Raw genomic sequence first — 22,468 nt, forward strand, 5'->3', positions numbered from 1 at the left:
TGAGGCAGCACTAAAAGATGAGTAAACTTTAAACTTGTACAGATGCTGTATAAGACTTAATACTCGGGTTTATGACTGAAAGCAAGTTGTGAGGATAAAAGAATATTTCTAGATCTAATAAGATCTGATTACCAATATCTTTTTGAACATCCCTTTAAATCTGTTAGGATTCTTCTCCTTCCCTATAACTATTTTCCTGTGTAATCTACAATAATAAAATTTTATTTCCTTCTAATATCTGCTTTTATAACCACGTCATAAATGTTTTTCTTTGAATGTTTTTATATTACTTGAATTACTCTTTTGGATATTTTTGTCCAAAAATTATGAATAGAATTTTCTTTATTTGAGATTTACTTTAATTTAATTCTCATTATCTGACCTATGGAGTAAAATCCAATAATGAAAAGTAACATTCTTGACACCACCCCTCCAGCCTATCCCAAACGCTTTATTAGATTTTCACGATACCTATAATTAAATTCTGCAAAAAGGGAAGACAGGTATGAATTTTTAACATCATTCAAAAGATGAGATCAGTAAGCTTCAAAAAGTTTAAGTATTTTCCTAAATGTTTGAGCCAAACAGGTGTCTCTAATACCAAAGCCCATGCATGCCTCCAATACATTCAGAAAAACTGCGGAGACTATGGCTTTATTTCCTGGCCTTTTCAAAGTATGTCTGTTTGACAGCATTTTAATTTTTTTTTTTGACGTTTATTTATTTTTGAGACAGAGAGAGACAGAGCATGAACAGGGGAGGAGCAGAGAGAGAGGGAGACACAGAATTTGAAACAGGCTCCAGGCTCTGAGCCGTCAGCCCAGAGCCCGACGCGGGGCTTGAACTCACGGACCGTGAGATCATGACCTGAGCCGAAGTCGGACGCCCAACCGACCAAGCCACCCAGGCGCCCCTGTTTGACAGCATTTTAAAGCTGAAGGTACTTACAGTATAAATTGGATAAGTAGAGGAAGGAGTGAATCTATTTTTACCTATCACTCTATGAACATCAGAAGATAAATCTGCTAGGATATTACTTCTAAAGATAAACAATGAGCTAAATTATTTGAATAAACACTTTGCTCTGGAGAGGTCAAAATACTGAAACTGATTACCCAGCAGGCTATCTTTCTATTTCTTTTTTCTTTTCGAAAGCATTTTGTCTTGTAATATTTGTCCTTCAGGAAACTATGTGTTTAATATTTAGTCTATTTAATATTTTAACTCTGAGCTATTGTTCACTGAGGCAGAAATTTGGATATTGAAGTCATGCAGCTAAATCCTATTAGAAGGCTAAAGAATCTACTTAAAATTTCAGAATGTTGATCTGGGCCATTTGCAGTGAATTGCAATGAAGCAGAAAATGCATTTTAGAGTTTGCTGAATTAAAGATAATGGAACTATTTTGCTCAAGAATAAAGAGATAATTTAAATATAATTTTTTGTTTCATATGCAATCTCATTATATGTTTTAAAGTGACTTGTATTATATAATGCTTATCTCTGAAGTTTTAATATGACTATGACATTTCATTAGTTTCAAATGCCTATTCCCCAGATTTATTGTTACATGGTCCCCATTCCCCAACCACTGTTTCTGTGGAACTGCATTTCTTTTTTGTTGTTGTTTTTCTGACTTCTGCCTGGAAGACAGTTCTTGACCTCTCACTGATCTGTCAGTGCTTTGCTGCGACAGCTGTCACATATTCACAGCTCTCTTTTGAATGCTTTGTTTGTACAGTACCTTTTTTTTTCTGCTTTTCTTTTCTTTTTTTTTTTATTTGAATTCAAGTTAGTTAACATAGAGTGCAGTATTGGTTTCAGGAGTAGAATTTAGTGACTCGTCACAACCAGTGCTCATCCAAACGAGTGCCCTCCTTAATGTACAATATCTTTATTTTTACTTCACCGTTTTCCACATATTCGATGCCACTATATCAGCTTAATGTATTGGTCATGTGAATTAAATTAGCTCTCCTACACATATGTGAAAAGGAGAAGTGAAAGAAAAAGGCAAGATAACCGACCATGAGAGAAGTTTGGAGATTATGGCTTGTAGATTTTCAAGGTAAAAATTCGGCATTTTCTCAGTGCTGAGTTGATGGGAATTTTGTATACTAATTGTAGCTTTATTTAGCTTTGCCATGTATCCAATCTCAAGCATAGTACAAAAGTGTACGTCTGCTTTTGAAGAATTTATAAACAATAATAAGAACATAATCCCATAAAGATTTGTTTTTATTTTATATACAAGAAACCTGAGAAGAGTCCAAAATGTATTTTAAAACATTTTCTGAAATGTGCATTTAAAGTTTTGTCTTGCAGTTTTAATGTTATCTAGTCAATCAGTAATTTTTTATGGAGCTTCCATAATGATAAATGGACAGCCCACAGTTAATCTCTGCTGCTGTGGTTTATCTGGCACTGGGTGCATCTCACATCCCCATGAGGTAAACTAATCTTCATTTATTCAAATGTATTTTTAGTGTGTGTTGTGTGTGTGTATGTGCTAAATGCAGTGTCATAAAGGTTAACAAAAAAGAATATCTGGACCTCAAGGAGCCTAGGATTTAGTGGGACGTTTTCATGGATTTTATTCAATGTATTTTGTTCTACATTTTTCTATAGGGTTTCTCAAAAATACCCATCTATTTACTATAGTCTGTGTTTCTGTATTGTAACCTTTACCTTTCCAGACTATTTTCTCTCTTTTATCATGTGAACCAAAACTGTGTACTCCACTCAGCCTATATCTACATTAACATGGTTTACTCTAGCAGGCTTTACAAATACCATTCTACTTTCTTCATCGATATGATTTATGACTGTACTATTCCAGGAAACTCTTGCCCAGGTACATAAGTGTTGCTCATTTTATTGCTCATCTCAGGAACTTCCCCAAACTCTATTTTAATAAACATAAAAATGTTCAACTTTTCCATATATAGTATAACATGATTAAGTGTATGATTGTTCAAATATTATCAAGTTGCTTAAGTATTATTTTTGGAAAGCCAGTTTTTAACATCTTGTAAGCCCATAGAGAATCAGTCAAGCTCTCTTTATCACTATGGCCCAAAATCTTTAATACAAAAACAGCACTTTCCTTTGTAAGCCCATGGGCATCTGGCTTGAGTATCTTTCAGAATATTATAAGTCTAATTAATTTTGTTGTGTCCAAGTTTTTATATATGTATGTATGCATGTATGTATGTATGTATGTATCAAGTCTCCTTAAATACTAAGTTAATTTTGTGTTTTTGAATTCAAAAAGAAAAAAATCCTCTATTAAAAAAAGGTTGAGTTAAAAAAAACACCGTTTACAAAGAAAGATTCTTTAATCATCAAATCAGATGTGAAAACTACTTTTTTGTCAAGGACACTATTGTTTGTTTTTCTCTGTCCTTGTCTTTTTTTATTAAAGTCTATAAGAATAAAGCACATTAGGGAGAAGACAGAAATAGACTCCAACAAGCCCACTCTTCAAACCTGGTGACTGAAAAAGTCAAAGTTTTGTTGTTGTTTTTTTTTTTTTTTATACCAGCATTCCTCAGTCAGAATTTACCTAAGGTCACTTACCAAAATTTATAAAGACTTCCTGTAAACTTGTTTTGTTTTGTCTGTGAACGTATGAATCTGAGAGAGACCTCTTTAACAATACTTTCTTTCTGAAAGAAAATGAATATTAATTGGGTGAAAAGGCCAATTAATGAAAATGAAATAAAAGTGAAAATGGCCCAGCCATTAGGTCAAGAGACTCAAGACACAAAGTCATAACCAACTTGTTTAGTGACTGTTTAAATGTGTCTGTTTCAGTCCAGGTTTTAGTCTATGCTCCTTTCAGAACCAACTACTAATATACTCATACTATAACCCATATTTCTATACTTACTTTTTAAATGTTTTAATTGAACCATTGATAATTTAAAATTACAGAGGCCAGGGGCGCCAGGGTGACTCAGTTAAATGTCAGCTCTTGATTTTGACTTAGGTCATGATCTCACATTTCATGAGTTCAAGCCCCACATCAGGCTCTGTGCTTGAGATTCTCTCTCCCTCTCTCTCTGTCCATCCCTGCTTGCATTCTCTCTCTCTCTCTCTCTCTTTCTCTCTCAAAAATAAATAGGCATTTAAAAAAATAAAATTATAGCGGCCAATTTGGGAAACTTGATGGGTAAAAACTATTTCTTAAGAGGTAATTTAGAACTTAGGGAGCAAAATTTTCAAATATTAAATGCAAGTGTTTAGTTTATTTCATATAACCATTTAATATGGTCTGCATTATTTGAAGTAAAACTGTAAAATATAATATTTTTTAGATTCAGAAAGTTATAAACTGGTCATCACAAAATAAGTCTAGAATATTTTTATAACCTCCCCAAAACCCCACATATAGTAGCTGACCCTGTTCCCCCACAAAAAAACATACTCCCCTAGACCTTAAGCAAATACTAATCTACTTCTATCTCAATAGAGTTGCCTATTTTGGATACTTAATAAAAATGAAATCATCTTGTTACTATTTGCTTTTTGTGTAGCATGTGTTCTAGATTTACCTGTGTTGTAACATGTACTTCATTTCTTTTCACTGAATAATATTTCAGAGTATGGGTAACCATTCATCAGCTCATGGACATTTGTGTTGTTTCCACTTTTGGGTTATTAGTAAAATTTTGCTATGAATATTTTTGTATAATTGTACAGATATATGTTACATATGTTTTGATTTCTTCGGCTTATACTTAGGTGTGGATTTGGTGGGTCTTACGGTAACTCTACTGTCTTTAGAACTAAAAACCTATTTCCCAAAGTGTTTAAAGCCTTTTACATTCCCGAAGTAGTGCATAAGCATTCCAATTTCTCTACACCCTCAATAAGATTTGTTGTGGTTTGCCTTTTTGATTATATCCATTCAAATCTGTGTAAAATTTTATTTCATTGTGGTACAATTTGCATTCCCTTAATGATTAATGATGATGAGCATTTTTTTCATGTCTTTGCCCTTTGTACATCTTTTCAGGAAAAATATCTATTCAAGTTATTTGCCCGTTTTTCTAATAAGGTTATAGGTATTGTGTTACTGAATAGGAAAGTTCTTTATTTGTGACCCCTTAATAAAGCCAGTTTATTTATTTTTTTTAAATAAACTCTACCTGCAACGTGGGGTTGGAACTCAGAGCCCCAAGACCAAGAGTCACATGCTCTACTGACTGAGGCAGCCAGGCAACACATAGAAAGTCATTTTAGAATCTGTATTTCTTCATTATAGTTTTATATGCTCAAACCTATGACTACATATATTTCAGTTGCAGATCTGCTCTCTGTAGTGTCCCTTTGGATCAAAATAACCATATTCATTTGCTCTTTCCCGGAGAAATCATCAATTTATATAGGCTTTTATGGCACAGGTAGTCTTTTGAGATTCCTACTTATTTTCACAAGTTTTCAACTGTAGCTTCAAGGACCTTAAATTTCCATGACTCTCCTCTTATCCAGGAGAACAGTAATCTTCCTTATATTCTAATGATGAGGTGAGGTCTAATGATGAGATCTATTTACTTATTGTTTTATCTCTATTGGGCATATTGTTTTCAAAAGAAAACTGTAATTTTGTCAAAGTAAAGTGGTTACCTAGGATGAGATTTATCCTAGGAAGTTAAACCCTCCTTCTAAAAGGCAATAAGCTGTTTGAACCTTTCTGAGCCTGTAATATGAGATAATTAAAAGAATTCATGTATCTTAATGACTGTTGCTGACAATGAATCCCAAATGATCTTAAATTACCACACCCTGATGTATGAATAAACCATGTTCCCAGCAACTACACCTTGAGAGAACACTGACAGAAATAGCCCTTTAAGGGTTAAAAGCAGCTTTCTGTTAACTTTCCCCTTTCCTCACCATGAACATTATGTAATAGCATCAGGAATCTATTCACTTTTGGGGCACCTTGGTGGCTCAGTTGATTAAGCGTTCGATTTCGGCTTAGGTCATGATCTTGCCATTCTTGAGTTCAAGCCCCGAGTCGGGTTCTGTGCTGATAGCCCAGAGCCTGGAGCCTGGTTTTAGATTCTGTGTCTCCTTCTCTCTCTCTGCCCTTCCCCCACTCACGCTCTCTCTCTCTCAAAAATAAATAAGTATTGAAAAAGTATTTAAAAAAATAAATATATCCACTTGATCCCAGATTTCACCGTATCCATTCTGCCTATCAAATTTATGTACAACTGTTAGTCATTTTAGTCATTCTCAGTATCCTGACCTTACTTGCTCCTCTTTTCACTGCCCTCTATGGTAAAAATCCAAACATGGGTAGGCACACTCTTCTGTTTTTCCCTGCTTGCAACGTAATAGCTGAATTTTGTTGGAATAAATCATGATGTTTGACAAACAGGCACTACTATTACCAACACCATCACTAACACCAAAATGATAAAAGGGAAATCTATACTAAGGGCTTTCATGAATTTTTACTTTCATGCTCCACAATAGAATCATGAATAAGCATAAAATACCCTCACACATCTTTAAGTGAATGACTAACATTTTTCCTACATTTATAAATTATGAAGATGTAATATCTGGCATATTGTATAGTAAATGATGTATTAAATAAAATTTTATTAATACTTTAGTGTTGCCGATTTATCTTGTTCAATGTTCAGAAAATGTCTCACATAAGAACTAATTGGCAAGGCCAGCTTCCATAATCAAACAAATTAGCTAAATCAGACTTCCTTTCTGTCAGAAAACATCTTACTTAATTTTTCAGTTCAAATAGAAATGTTAATACACACTTGAGTGATAAGCATGTTAACTTATGAATTCTGATTATAATATAGCGCTGTATTATGTAAAGCATGGAGTCTTGCCATGATGTTGCCATTTTTTATGAAATCAATTACTATCCCGCTCAATATTTCTCCCTTTGGAAAATTGGAAAATTTTTTGGAAGCACATTGCTTCTTTGTGTCCTCAAAGGGTCCAGAAATGCATCATGTTAATTTTGAGAATGGGTATGTGGTATTTCCTATTTATTTTTCTTTCGTATTGTTTTTTGTAGAAAGAGAAGCATCATTGTGAATGAAGACTTAGGAAAGCAGAATTGATAAAGGCAACACTTCAGGCAGATCCCTTTTAGGAAGGAGTGTTGAGATTCTGGAAATTGATTCACTTGAAATTATCTCTGCTAGCCTATTGCCTTAAAAATCTTGGATTTATCTTGATATCTAGTCCTTAAAATCACAGCATTCCTACTACATTCCTTTGTTAATAGATATGTGGATCCATCAACAATGATTATTTTTGAACCTCTACTATCCTCAAACCTCTACCACCACTGGTGACTCTTTTCTATATAAATTTCATGTTAATTTATTTTTGTTATATATTTTAAAAATATAACAATAAGTTCAATGGAATATTTTTTTGTATAGGAACTATTAGCTTTTAAAATTATCTTTAAATATCTCTTATCTTACTGGTCATACATTATTTTATAATTCCATATCCAAGATAAATATTCAATAGTTTTAAAGTTTGAAGAGTTACATATATTCTTTTTTCTATTAAATTCTTTTTTTTTTTACATTCCATTTTACACTTTCCAAAGGGCCTAGAAGAACAGCCCCTCTCTCAGGAAGTTATACCAAGAAATGCTTGCTTTACATTATTTTACAAAAGAAAAAAGATTGGGATACAAGATATTAAGTGAGATACTGGACCATATTTTGAGTAAAGGTGAAACTAAATCCACATATATCAGACTCCTTCTCCACCTAGTACATCACATCCAAGACTTTCATTATATAATAAAAGAGTACATCTTCCAAAGTTAATTAATGCCATTGGAGGATGGATGGAATTTATTAGCCAGAACTGAAATTTTATGACCTACTGAATTGAATTGAGGGATTAGAAAAATCCCAACACTATTAAAACATAAAATATTTAATAGAACACATAAAGAAAAAAAATTCTGAGAGAAGTTTATATAAGCAAAAGAATAAATGTAGTACTCTAGCAATCAGTTATAGGTTTACCAATAACTAAGAAAATAAAGATTTCAGTAAAGCCAAGCTAGGAATGATCTTAATTTCTTCAAGAGAAATATTTAATAAAATGTATATGTGCATTTTATTGCTAACTTGCAAAATTATTAATGGGGAATGGGTTATGATATGATATCAGCTGAGTGTGATAGAGACCCAAATAAGAGTGGTTTAAAAAAATCAGAAATGATTCATCTGCCATGTGAAATTTTGAGCTAGTAAGGCAGTCAGCTTCATGAAGTCATCTGGAGTCCAGCTCCCTTTCTATTGTAACCTCACAATCTTGATGGAATGTCTCTCATTCCCACAGTATAAGATAGCTGACCACCTGGTGCTTACAGCAGCCAGTGGGAGGCAAAAGAGGAAATAAAAGGCAGAATTCTACCTAGTAAGGAAACAACCAGGAAATTACACACATTAATCCCATTTATATCCCTTGCCAGAATATAGTCACACCTTGCCGCAATACAAACAGAAAGACCTGAGGCATATGATCTGTATTCTGGATAGGTTATGTGCCCATATAAATTCAGTACTATGGAAAAGGGGGAAAACAGATTTTTAGGTACAAGCAGATTCTACTATTTGGAGTGTTTGATATTAAAGCAAGTTGACAAACATACCTAATCAGAAAAATTATTGTGTGTTAAATATTTTTAAGTATCTGATATGTTTATTTATGTACTTTTGTATATCTAAAGGATCAGTGCCCTTTAATAAAGTTTTCTGAACATATATTCCAAATATTCAGAAGCAAGGATGTTTTAAATTTATTGAAAAAATTCTTGTGGGTATTGTTTCGTTCTCTTTATAAGTAAAATTCTAATTAACAATGTAAGTCCTCTAGTGTATGCCAGAAGAGAAATAACAAGAGCATTTTAAGAGAATTTCTTTATTGATATCAAAGGATTATATAAATGATCATAAAGCCTTGAGAAAAAAATTTAGATACAGAGTTAGGACTTGCAACATCACATAAGAAATCTAAAAAATGAAATTAGTGTATTATTTGATTTTTATTGAATAAATCATTAAATGCATATTTACATTCATATTTTCTATTAATAAATTGTATATAGCATCAAAATATTCAATGTTTTTTCACCATTATATACCAATTGAGTGCCTACAATATGCCAACTATATTGATATATATGAATAGGCAAAAATTATTACTTTCATAAAGGTCTCATTCTATTGAGCGGTTCTTCAATGTAATTATACATTGATCATGTTAATCAATGCATAACTGCAATTTAAATTTGCACTATTAAGATAAGGAAACTATTCATGTAAATTCATAGAAATAAAACTTAATTAGAATGAGGATCAGAGCATTTCTTGAAAGGCTATTATTTGGAAGTGATTTTTAATCCTGGATTGGAAAGACAGGGCAATAGAAATAATTAATTTAAAGAGGCTTTGAGAAGAATGCAATGGAAAGAAGGAACAGCGTGTTCACCTCCTCAAGGTGGGAGGGAATACGAGAGATTGGAGAAACTAAATGACCAACCAAGTTGGATAACTAGAGGGTGCCATGTGAGATGAAGATAAGGAGGTTGGGGGACAGAAACAAGATCACTCTAGGCTCCAAAGTCATGTTGGTATGTTTTGTTTTCATTTTAAGAAAAAGCATGATTTGGGGCGCCTGGGTGGCTTGGTCGGTTAAGCGTCCGACTTCGGCTCAGGTCATGATCTCACAGTTTGTGGCTTTGAGCCCCGTGTCGGGCTTTGTGCTGACAGCTCAGAGCCAGGAGCCTGCTTCAGATTCTGTGTCTCCCTCTCTCTCTGCCCCTCCCCTGTTCATGCTCTGTCTCTCTCTGTCTCAAAAATAAATAAACGTTAAAAAAAATTAAAAAAAAAAAAAAAGAAAGAAAAAGCATGATTTAATCTGAAAGGTAGCACATAAAACCATGGATTCTAGAATCCTAGCTCTGTTACTTCATGTGACCTTCATAACTTCCTTGTGATACATTTTTCCTTTTTAGTAAAATAAGAATAAAATATTACCCAGTTCACAGATTTTTGTGGTTGTATGCAGAAGTATAATATTTAATTGGGTAGTAATATTGTGACAGTTACTTTTAAATAATAATGATGTGGTTGTTAAAAAATTATATGGTGATATTTTTCTGGACAGGTAATAAAATCCTGCATGTGATCCAAAATGCTAAGGTACTCAGAAGATGTTTAATTTTCTTTGTTAAAATGTGTTCTATTTTTACACTCTCTTTTTCTCAATTTTGCTAGCCAGATGTCAATTTATGTTTTCTTATATATGTAAAGTGCAAATAAAATAGTATTTTTTTCACCAACTCATGCTACTTAAAGGTCAGAGGAAGTCATATGGAGTCTATTTTTGATGCTTTTTAAAGATCAGGACAGTACAGAAGATTAAAGATTCAGTCAACTTAAATATATTTTTATGCTATCTTTTCAGGGAAAATTATCCAAAGTTGATTAAGCTGATGCATTTTAATGTTCTTACACACTTGATTTTCATGTTGTGCAGGGAGCATTTTCAGCTTAAAGAAACACAACTACCTATTCAGACATTGATCATGGCAGCATAACTTGTATTGGAATTTTTAAAACTTATCCTAAAAAAAGCTTCTAAGTTGCTATCAAGAAGGTAGAAGTGTGGCTTTTTCATTTGTTTGTTACATCCATTATCATGAGATGTCTTGTACCTTTCACAAATTTGATTTTTGATTTCTTAAACAACCATAGGGAAATGGACAGTTTATCAAGACTTGAAAGTCATTGCATCTTGTTGAAGTAAATACGTAAAAAAAGACACAAAGAATTTTCAAACAGTATTTCAAACAGACTTCATTATGAAGAAGACACTTCTTTTCTCACATTTAACATCAATTTCTTATTAAAATTGAAATTAGAAAGATTATAAATTGGTAAAACAGCAGGATTTTATTTTCTTCATTGATGCCTGATTGGCACTGGGTTGTTAAAAATGAATAATTACTTTGAAGTCAAGATGTAGCTAGCATGTCTTGGCGTCCTTCCAAGTCCCAGATGCCCTACGATGATAAAAGTCAAATCTTTTAGATCCTCTCCAAAACTGTCATGACTGCTTTGCGTTCATACATTGTTAATTTGTTTAATATAGAGATTTATAATATTCAAGGTAGTTTAAAACCATGAGAAACTGTTATCTTTTTTAAGAAAAAAATATAAATTCGATAATTATAGTAACATTTAAAACAAAACTATGTTCGCTTTTATAGAAATACATATTTTATTCATACCTTTGTTTATCCATGAAATTATCAGGTTACTTTTTACTTCACACAAAAAGACACTAAAACAATAGTTTTATTTTGGCTTTCAATGCAAATTAGCCAGCAGTTTGCCCTCTACTTAATTTTTAAAATGTCTGTGCCATGAGAACAAAAGAAATTATATCCACTCAATTCTAGTTGATATAGGATTCATTGTATATATTAGATAACAAACTATTGAGTATATACTTGGTCTTTTGAAATCTTGTCTGATGATTTTTACTTGGAAATGCTGAGTTTACTTGAGAGTATTTGCAAATCATTTTTGTTTCGTTTTGTTTTTACTTATAATATAAAAGACTGTTTCCATTTTGAGAATAAGTTGATTTTTTTTCTCCTGAGAAAATAGGGGGAAAAAGACTTTAGAACTAGGTTCATTGAAACACTTTGTTTAACAAATATAATATTTAAGCTTTGTATCTGGTTAATTAATGAGGATTAGCAACATCTAAAACTTAAAGTTGTCACATTTGGCTACAATCATCTCTATGGTAAAAATATTCAGAATGAGGGATGCCTGGGTGGCTCAGTTGGTTGAGTGTTCCACTCTTGATTTAGGCCCAGGTCACCATCTCATGGTCTTGGGTTGAGCCCCACTTTGGGCTCTGTGCTGACAATGCAGAGCCTGCTTGGTATTTTCTATCTCTTTCCCCCTCCCAAAATCAAAATAAAGAAACATTAAAAAATATTCAGGGGCACCTTGGAGGCTCATTTGGTTAGGTGGCTGACTTGATTTTGGTTCAAGTCATGATCTTAACATTCATGAGTTTGAGCCCTACATTGGGCTCCACACTGACAGTGCAGAGTCTGCACTGGATTCTCTCTCTCTCTTCTCTCACTCTCACTCACTCTCTTTCTCTCAAAAAGTAAATAAATAAAAAGAAACCTTAAAAAAATCCATGAATTAAAGAAATCTCAAAATAAATTCTATTTGACTAAAATTAAGAAAGTAATTATTTCAGGAAAAACTGTTACATTGATAAATCAAAAGTAGGTTGATACCAATTTTTCTAAGATACCAGGGTCATATTTTTCCAGTCCCAAACCCAGCATTCTTCTTGTGGTGCCTTCTGAGCACAGATGGTCATTTCTCCTTTACTTCTCAAATGATCCTCACTGGTCTACTTGTGACTGGCTCTCTTTGTACTTCTTGTGGCTGATCAACATCTCTGTGTCAAGAGTGAAGTTGCTTAGATTTTCCAGCTTCTGCCAAAACAAACAGTATCTGGAAAATTCAGCACAGTTTTGAAAATACACAAAAGTGGGCAAAAAGACAATTTGAAAATGTAAAAAGAGAATTTGGAATAACCTTTGGCAAAGGAAATAATATCTTACAGAATTATATACATCTTTTTTAACTTTTTAACGTTTATTTATTATTGAGAGACAGAGAGAGAGAGAGAGTTAGTAGGGTAGGGGCAGAGGGAGAGAGAGACACAGAATCTGAAGCAGGCTGTAGGCTCTGAGCTGTCAGCACAGAGCCTGACGTGGGGCTTGAACTCACGAACCATGAGATCATGAGCTGAGCCAAAGTCAGACACTTAACTGACTGAGCCACCTAGGGGCCCCAGAATGGTATATTTTTAAAACCTACCTTAATACATAACACTTTGGAAATCTCAGCTAGTATTATTTGGCAGCCTTCTTGGAAAATAAACTAATAATTATTGTTAATATAATCATAATATATAATAGAAAAATTATTTTTAAAATAACACATTCTGTACCAGTGTATATGTAGAACTGGTACATTTCAGGAGAATAATACATAGACATAATTCAGAATAAATGTTAATGTATCCATAATACAATGTAATAATATGACTCCTATTAAAATAATAATGTATCAATACCTATTGACCTTGAAACATTGACACAAGTGTCTAATTTCAGAGCAGTTATGTGGAACAGGATTCCATGAATGAGAATGTGTATCAGGAAAGACAAATTAGTCTACGGACATACCACCCTGATCGCGCCCGATCTCGTCTGATCTCGGAAACTAAGCAGGGTCGGGCCTGGTTAGTACTTGGATGGGAGGAAAGACAAATTATTACTAGTGCTTAGGTTTGAGTATAGAATTTAGAATGATTGCTAATTTGTATGTTCTAAATATTTGAAACAACCATGAATTACTTATTCAAAGTACAAAGATATACCAAAGGGGGAGGTAGAAACAGGAAATCTCTCTCTCAAACTCATGTCCTCCTTAAATATAATTTGATTTGTCTTTTCCTTTTCAAACTGCTTGTTAATCATTGACTCCTAAAATTAAAATTTATTTCTACATCTATCATTCCAGTAAAATTACTAATGTTGAACATTATCTTCCTAGGCCTGTCTGCACTAAATGGTATTTCATAAACTATTTTTTTACAACGTTCAATTTTTATTATCCCACCTTTCCTTTCTTCCCAGTTTTGTTTATGATGAATCATTTTCCCTGTCTTTGCTTCCCTTTTAGTGTCTCCCAGCTTTCTCCCTTTAACATCCTTTTGATCCCTCCCTGTAACCCTTTCTTTAACTCTTTGATTTGTATATTCTTCTTGAGTGATTTTATATAATGGAATTACAGGGAGTACCAACTCCATTTAGTTATTTGTTGATGATCTCTCTCTCTTAAGTTTAAAAGAAATATATCCGATGGCCTCCTACAACTGTTCCCTGCCTTGAGGCCCACAGGTACACAAGCTAAGAAAGCCTAGCCATGTCCTGCATCCTTTGGCATTGCTGGAAGTTTCAGACCCAAAGCCCCTGCTCTTGTCAGGAACTCTCACCTTCAGCCCTGCCACCTCAGCATAATAAAAACCTTGAGGCCATCTCCTCCATGTGCTCTCTCAGGACATTTTGGGTCTGCTCGAGAGAACTGCCTTGCTCTCCCCAGAGACTTCAGTTACATATATAATAAAGTATTCCACACCCTCTTCATGTGTATGTAATGTCAACAGTCCCAATATGTGAACCATATTCTGGGTGTATAGGAGGTCGGTCCTAAGGGCCAGAGTGCTCATATCAGTATAATAAGAGAATGAAGTGCATAGTAGATGAGTTAAAATATGTGAAGCACTTAGGACAGTTCCTGACCCATAGTAAATATTCACTACATTAGCTTTTAGTAAATGTCATGTATCACTTCTCCCAGTGTTCACATCTGAAATATTATGTTAACATACACATGGTTATTATCCAGAGGTATAAATATTCTAAAAATTATTTCTTGAATTTAGAGGCAGCAAATAATTCCTGAGACAATATCAAGGTATATGGTAATAGGGCTCCTGGGTGGCTCAACCAGTTGAACATCTGACTTCGGCTCAAGTCATGATCTCATTTTTCTTGAGTTCAAGCCTTGCATTGGGTTCACTGCTGTAAGAGTGGAGCCTGCTTTGGATCCCCTGTCCCTGTCTCTCTCTCAGCCACCCCTGCTCGCGTGCTCTCTCTCTCTCTCTCTCAAAAAAAAAAAAAAAAAAAAAAAAAAAAAAAAAAAAATATATATATATATATATATATATGGTGGTGACTGCAATAGCCACAGTAAAATGTTATCTTTCACATAGTGTCCTAACGCCCATTTGAAAAGCATTAGCAAAGTCATACATAGGGGCACCTGGGTGGCTCAGTCAGTTAAGCAACTGACTCTTGGTTTCGGCTCAGGTCATCATCTCACGGTTCCTGGCATCAAGCCCCACATAGATTTCTGCCCTCACAGTGCAGAGCCTGCTTGGGATTCTCTCTCTCCCTCTCTCTCTGCCTCTCTGTCCCTCAAAATAAATAAATAAACATTAAATTAATTAAAATTTTTAAAAAGCATGGATCATGTGTATATGTAGACTTGTGCCTCATTCTGAAAAATCACACCTCTTGCTTTCAGTTTTCCAAATTTGTCACACCAGGCCTGATCATCAGATATATTCCAGGAACAGGGTGATTTTCTGTTTAGAATTAAGAAACTAAAATATATTACTCCTACTTCTACTTACAGTGAGAATTTCCCTTCTCCCACATTCTTTAGTGCTAGTCTTAAGCAGGGCTGTTATAAGCAGACACTCACTGTGACATTGGTGCTGACAAATCAGACTGAATGGTTTGGAAATTAGACTCAGTTTTCTGTTTTCTTTTTGTTCCTTTTCTTCTTTTGTTTTTTTTTTTTCTTTGTTTTGTTTTGTTTTTATTTGTTTTTTTTTTTCCTTTATTAACTATAGGAAGCTGATCATTTAGATTGGTTTCCTCAAAATTCCTTCAGACTGCCATCCAACATGCTAGGACTCTGGCTATGACTTGTATTACACAAAGGAGTTTCACTAGTGTGTGATGTGAGTTTATAGCTGAGTCATACAGGGAATGAGAGAAGGCAAAAGTGAGTAGTTTAGATAATGTGAATCAGGTCACAGAGAACATGATTCTGGGTCAAACAACTATAATGACATCTTCCCATCTCAGCAGATGGCTTTTATATTCTGCAGCCTCTTATTCAAAGTAGGTTCCCCTGACCCTTAAACAGACCCATTCTTTAGTGTGACAAGGAAAGAAGTTTCTGCATATTCCATTTAGGATCTGTCCCCTCATCTAGATCTCCCAATATTAGATTAACTATTTAAAACATAATAAAAATTATTTGCTCTTACAATTAGCTAGAGTGGGAACTCTAATGGGTACTGAACCAGACTTGACTTAGTAATAGTATAGAGCTGTTAAAAGTAACAGATGTTCAAGAAAATAAAAATCTGTAATTTTTTTTTCAGAGCTGGGTGATTTTGAAAAAAGAATTTTGTTAACATTGGTAGATTGCTCCTGCTAGTCATAATTGTGTGTTGATGTGTTAGGTAGTTAGATACTTACATTATCATCACCTGTGGTCACCTGAAATAAAGGGTATAATAAACCAACACTTTGGTAAATTGTGTGGCTTCTGCAATAAACCATTTCTTCAAAAAAGGAAGGGACATGAGGTCTGTGGAGTGAGCTAGTGATTTAAATCATGCACAGGAGCTTAAAGAAAGAAAATTAGAAACTCATGATTTCAAATTTTCAGCTAAAGAATGGACCCTTACTCAGAAAGTATCTGTGTGAACATAAGGGAAGGGAAGCAAAAATAATAAAAATCAGGGAGGGGGACAAAAACATAAGAGACTCTTAAATATGGAGAACAGAGGGCTACTGGAGGAATTGTGGGTGGGCTAAATGGGTAGGGAGCATTAAGGAATCTACTCCCGAAATCATTGTTGCACTATATGCTAACTAACTTGGAGAAAATTTAAAAAATAAATTAAAAAAAATTAAAAAAAGAGAAAGTATCTGTGATCTCTTTTGATCATTTATCCATAAAGCTTACTTGACAAAAAAAAAAAAAAATCAGGTACAGAGCTGTGCCTTCAGATTGCTAAGTTAAATACGTAGATTAATTTGGCAGCTTGACTATAACTTGGATATTAAAGTATTAGTTGGAAAATCATGATACGTTGTGGATTAGAATGGGGTTGTCAGAGTACATTAGGAAGACTCAGAATGATGCCTCTGAGGCATCCAAACCCAAAAAATCCCTCTGAGTTTTTTTTGTCAGTAGAAGCAGATTTGTTTCTTTTGCCTGATGCTCCTGTTCTTGTTTGATTTGAAACCCCTAATGATATCTTCATCCAGGAGAAATACCTTGTAAGATGAATTTTAGATCCTTCACCATAGCTCCATCTCTACTGTCATAGTTAAATTCCAGAAAAAGTAATGGAATCACACTGTGGCAGAAACCAAATGGCAGCACTTAATTATGAGAAGCAAAGTGGCCCTACATACCTTAATAGAAGAAGTAGCAGCAACAATTAGACATGATGGAGCATAAATGTATAAAATACATTCCAGGAAATAGAGCAAGAGAAAGTAAATGGAAAATGGAAGAGAAAATATAAGAAAATTAGAAGATCAATCTAAAAGACTCAATTTCAGAGTAATATAATAACTACTGATAAAGAGAATAGAGAAAAAAAGAGAGGAAGAAAAGAAAATAGGAGAGTGGATATTTGAATAATTTAAGAAATGCCCTTTAAGAATAATAATAAAAAAGTTTCAGTTTGAAAAGGCCCCAAATTTTAAAGCACAAAGAATGAAAAGTAACCCAGAACAAAGCGTATTACTTTAGAACAGTATACTTGAAACAAAGAAAAGATCCAGAAGCATCCCCAAAGAAAAAAATAAGTAATATAAGAATACCCTGAAAGAGAATGGTTTCAAAACTTTCCATAATGGTACTGAAAGCAAGAAAACAGTGAAGTAATGCCTTCAAAATCTGAGGGAAGAGTGACATCAGCAAAATAGAGGCCTAGGAAACTATAAGCCCTCTTTTCCATACAGAAATAAGGAGTTAACAACAATATATGGACCAGAATATCTCTGTGAGAACTCTAGAGAACAGATGAAAACCTACAGCACCAAGGCTATTGTGAAACCAGAAGGAATTCCAGCAAAAAGGATAGGAAAATTATGGTATTTGGCACAACTCTTTGTTGAATAGGGCAAAGCAACTGGGAGACATCCCTTTCCCCATACCAGGGTTCCTCCCTTGGGAACAAAAGAATGCACCACACATCCAATATTCTGGATAGTCAGGGACTGCCCAAGGGATTGGTTTCTGTCTCACTTGATTCTGGTCATTAATGGGATCAGTCTGATCTTCCGTGTATAGCCATGGAATTGGCTATACACGGAAGTAAGAAGCAGCAGTTCTGCAGGCAGACACCAGGGGGAAGAAGAGATCAGAAAAGGTCTAAAAGGTCCTAGAACCTCCAGTCCAGCTAAGTGAAGGCCTCCCCTTGCATGAAGCCAAGTAGTCAAAGATTGGGAAAGGTTTTTTTTTTTTGGTTTTGTTTTGTTTTGTCTTGTTTTTTAATGCCCAAATCCCAGCCAAAAAAAAAAAAAAAAAAAAGAAATGTGCAAGGCATAAAAAGAAATAAGAAACATAGCTCAATCAAAGGGACAAAATAAAGCTACATAAAATGACACACATATGCAATTGAAGATGTTATTAGTTTAAAATAAAATGTTATAATTTCAAGATGTTTTATGTAATTGAAATGGTAACCATAGAGAAAATATCTATTGGATATACTTAAAAGAAATGAGAATGGAAATTAAAGCATATCAATATTAAAAAAAACACACACACCAAGAAACAGAAAGGTAGTAAAAGGGAGGCAAAAAGCTATAAGGCATACAGAAAACAGCTCACAAAGCAACAATAAGTCCTTCCAAGCCATTAATTATTTTTAATATAACTAGAATAGACTTTCTAATCAAAAGGCCTGGATTAGCTGGATGTGTAAAAACAAAACAAAACAAAACAAAACAACTGGGATCCAATTAAGTCCTGTCTGCAAGGGACTTATTTATTTATTCATTTATTTATTTCAGAAAGATACTTTTATACAATTTTTGAGACTTTAGATTTACGTGCATAGGCTGAGAGGGATAAGATGCAAAAACATATTCCATTCAACTGGTAACAAAAACAGAATAGTGGTGGTTATACTAATACTAGGTGTAGTGGACTTTAAGTCCAAAATTAGTCAAGAGACAAAGAAGAACATTATATAATGATTAAAATGTCAATTAAGCGAGAAGAATGAACAATTATAAATATTCAAGCACCAAACTTCAGAGTTCCTACATATATAAAGCAACTATTTCCAGAATTAAAAAGGGAAATAGCAACACCGTAAGAGGAGGAGACTGTAATACTTTTTTTTTTTTAGTTTATTTATTTATTTCAAGAGAGCATGCAAGCAGGGAAGGGGCAGAGAGAGAGAGAGTGAGAGAGAATCCCAAGCAAGCTCCTCACTGTCAGTGCAGGGCCTGACCTGGGGCCCAAACTCACAAACTATGACATCATGACCCGAGCCAAAATCAAGAGTCAGACACTTAACCAATTGAGCCACCCAGGTGCCCTTGGAGACTGTAATACTGTAAGTAATGGATAGAAAAACAAACAGAAGATTAAGAAGAAAATAGCAGACTTGAACAACATTATAGACAATAAAATTATAGACCAATTGTACCTGACAGACCTACAGAACACTGAGCCATAAAACAGCAGAATACAGTCTTCTCAAATGCACATGGACCATTCTTCATGATAGATCATGTTAGATCTGAAATGAAACCTTAAAAAATTCCAGATGATTAAAATTATACAATGTACCTTTTGTGATCACAATGGAATTAAAACAGAAACCAATCATGAGAAAAATTGAAAAATCTATGTAGAAATTAAACCACATCCTTTTAAACAACTACAGGGTCAAAAAGAAGTCACAAGCACAATTAGAAAAAACTCTGAGACAAATGAAAATGAAAACAACATACCAAAATTTATTAAATTAAGTGAAATAGGGCAAAAATTAAAGTTTATAGTTGCAAATAAATACAATTAAAAATCTGAAATCAACAGCCCTAATTCATATCTTCAAAAACTAGGAAAGAAAGAATAAACTAAACCCAAATTTAGCAGAAGGAAAGAAATAATAAAGATAAATGCAGCGTTAAATAAAATTGAGAATAGAAAAATAATCTAACAGAATCAATAAAATGAAGAGATTTTGAAAAGCTCAGAAAAGTTGACAAGCCCTTTTCTAGATGAACAAAAGAAAAGGAGAGAATATTCAAATAACAAAAATAAGAAACAAAATAGACATTACAACCAATGTCACAAAAATGAAAAGGATTATAAAAGAATATTATGAACAAGTGTATGCCAATAAGTTGGGTAATCTGGAATAAATGGATAAATCCATAGAAACACACAACCTACCAATACTGAATCTGTAAAGGTTAGAAAATCTGAAAAGATTGGGGGACCTGAGTGGCTCAGTCGGTTGAATATCCGACTTTGGCTCAGGTCAGGACCTCACAGTTCATGAGTTTAAGCCTATCAGCAGAGACCCCATTTCGGGTCCTCTGGCCCTTTCTCTCTGCCCCTCTCCCTGGCTTGCACTCCCCCCCTCCAAAAAAAAAGTCTGAAAAGATCAATAATGACTATAGAGAGTGAATCAGTAATCAAAAATGTCCTAACAAAAAAAGGCACAGGACTGAATGGCTTTACTGGAGAATTCTACAACTTAAGAAGAATTAACACCAATCTTCCCAAAACTCTTCCAAAATTTGAAGAGTGTACACTGTCAAACTCATTCTTTGAGGTCAGCATTAGTCTGATATCAAAGTCAAACAAAGACACTGCAAAATGAAAAAAAAAAAAAATCCCTGATGACTATTGATTAAAAAATCCTCAAAAAAATAAAAATAATAATAAATTGAATTTAATAGCACCACCAAGGTACTATACACTATGTTCAAGTAAGATTTATCCTGGAATATAAAGATAGTTCAACATATGGAAATCAACCAATGTAATATGCCATAAATACAATGATAAAAGCACATAATCATCTCACTTGATGCAGAAAACTCACTTGATACTATTCAACACCTTTTTATGATAAAAACACTCAAAAAACTAATAATAGATGAAAATTACATCAACATAATAAGGCCATTTATGAAAAACCCATAGCTAACATCACACTCAGCGGTGAAAACCTGAAAGTTTTTCTCTAAGATTAGGAACAAAACAAGGGTGTCTGCTTTCTCCACTTTTATTCAACATACTATTGGAAGCCCTAGTCATAGTGATTAGGCATAAAAGAAGTAGTAGACCTCCAAATTGGAAAGAAATGAGTAAAATTATCTCTGTTCATAGATTCTATGATCTTATCTGTAGAAACCACTGAAGATTCCACAAAAAATCCTGTTAGAACTAGTAAATTCCACAAAGTTGCCAGATGCAAAATCAACACCTAAAACTCAATTTAATTTTTATACATTAAGAATGAACAATTAAATAAACAATTAATTTAAAAAATGAACAATTTGAAAATAAAATTAAGATAATTCTATTTATAATAACATCAAATAATAATAAACTACTGAGAAATAAACCTAACCAAGAAGGTGAAAGACTTGTACACTAAAAACCACAAAATTTGCTGAAGAAAAATAAAAGAAGACACAAATAAATGGAAAAGGAACATAAATTCAGGGATTGAAAGACTTATTGTTAAAATGCCCATAACACCGCAAGCATTTTTGCAAAAATATAAAACTTATCTTAAAATTCATATACCATCTCAAGGGACCCTGAATAGCCAGAAAAATTTATAAAAAGAAAAAAAGTTGGGGAACTAACACTTTTTAGTTTCAAAATATATTACAAAGTTATAATCACCCAAACGGTATGGTAATGGCCTAAAGACAGACAAATAGGCCAATGAAAAAGAATGGAGATTCCAGAAATATACCTTTGTGTATGTGGTCAAATGAGCTTTGTCAGTGGTGCCACAATCACTCAACAGGGAAAGGATAGTCTTGTTAACAAATGGTGGTGGGAAAACTGAATATACACATTAAAAAGACTGAAAATAGATCTGTATCTTATCCCATGCATAAAAGTAACCCAAGATTGATTAAGGACCTAAAATATAAGACCTAAAATTACAAAACTAGAAGAAAACATAAGGAAAAAGCTTCATGAGGTTGGACTTTGAAACAGTTTTGTATATGACAACACAAAAGCACAGTTAACAAAGGCAAAAATAAACAAATGAAACTACATCAAATTGAAAACTTATGTACATCAAAGGACACAATCAGCAGAGTGAAACTGTGATCTACAGAATTGGAGAAGATTTTTACCAAGCGTCTAATAGGAAGTTTATATCTAGAACATATATTTTTTAAAAATCTCCTATATCTTAACAACAAAATATCATATAACCCAATTAAAAAATGAGCAGAGGACTTGAATAGATATTTCTCCAAAAATAATGTACAAATAGCAAGTATATGAAAAGATGCTTAACATCACTAATAATCAGAGAAATGCAAATCAAAACTACAGTTAGTGGGGTAGCTGGATGACTCAGTTAAGTGTCAGACTCTTGGTTTTGGCTCAGGTCAGGAGCTCATGGCTGGTGAGTTTTAACCCCAAGTTGGGCTCTGCACTGACAGCACGGAGCCTGCTAGAAATTATCTATCTCTCTCCCTCTCTCTGTCTCTCCTCCATGTGCTCTCTCTCTCTCTCTC

This window comes from Panthera tigris, chromosome A1, assembly GCF_018350195.1.
Source record: "Panthera tigris isolate Pti1 chromosome A1, P.tigris_Pti1_mat1.1, whole genome shotgun sequence".
In the NCBI taxonomy this organism is placed as follows: Eukaryota; Metazoa; Chordata; class Mammalia; order Carnivora; family Felidae; genus Panthera; species Panthera tigris.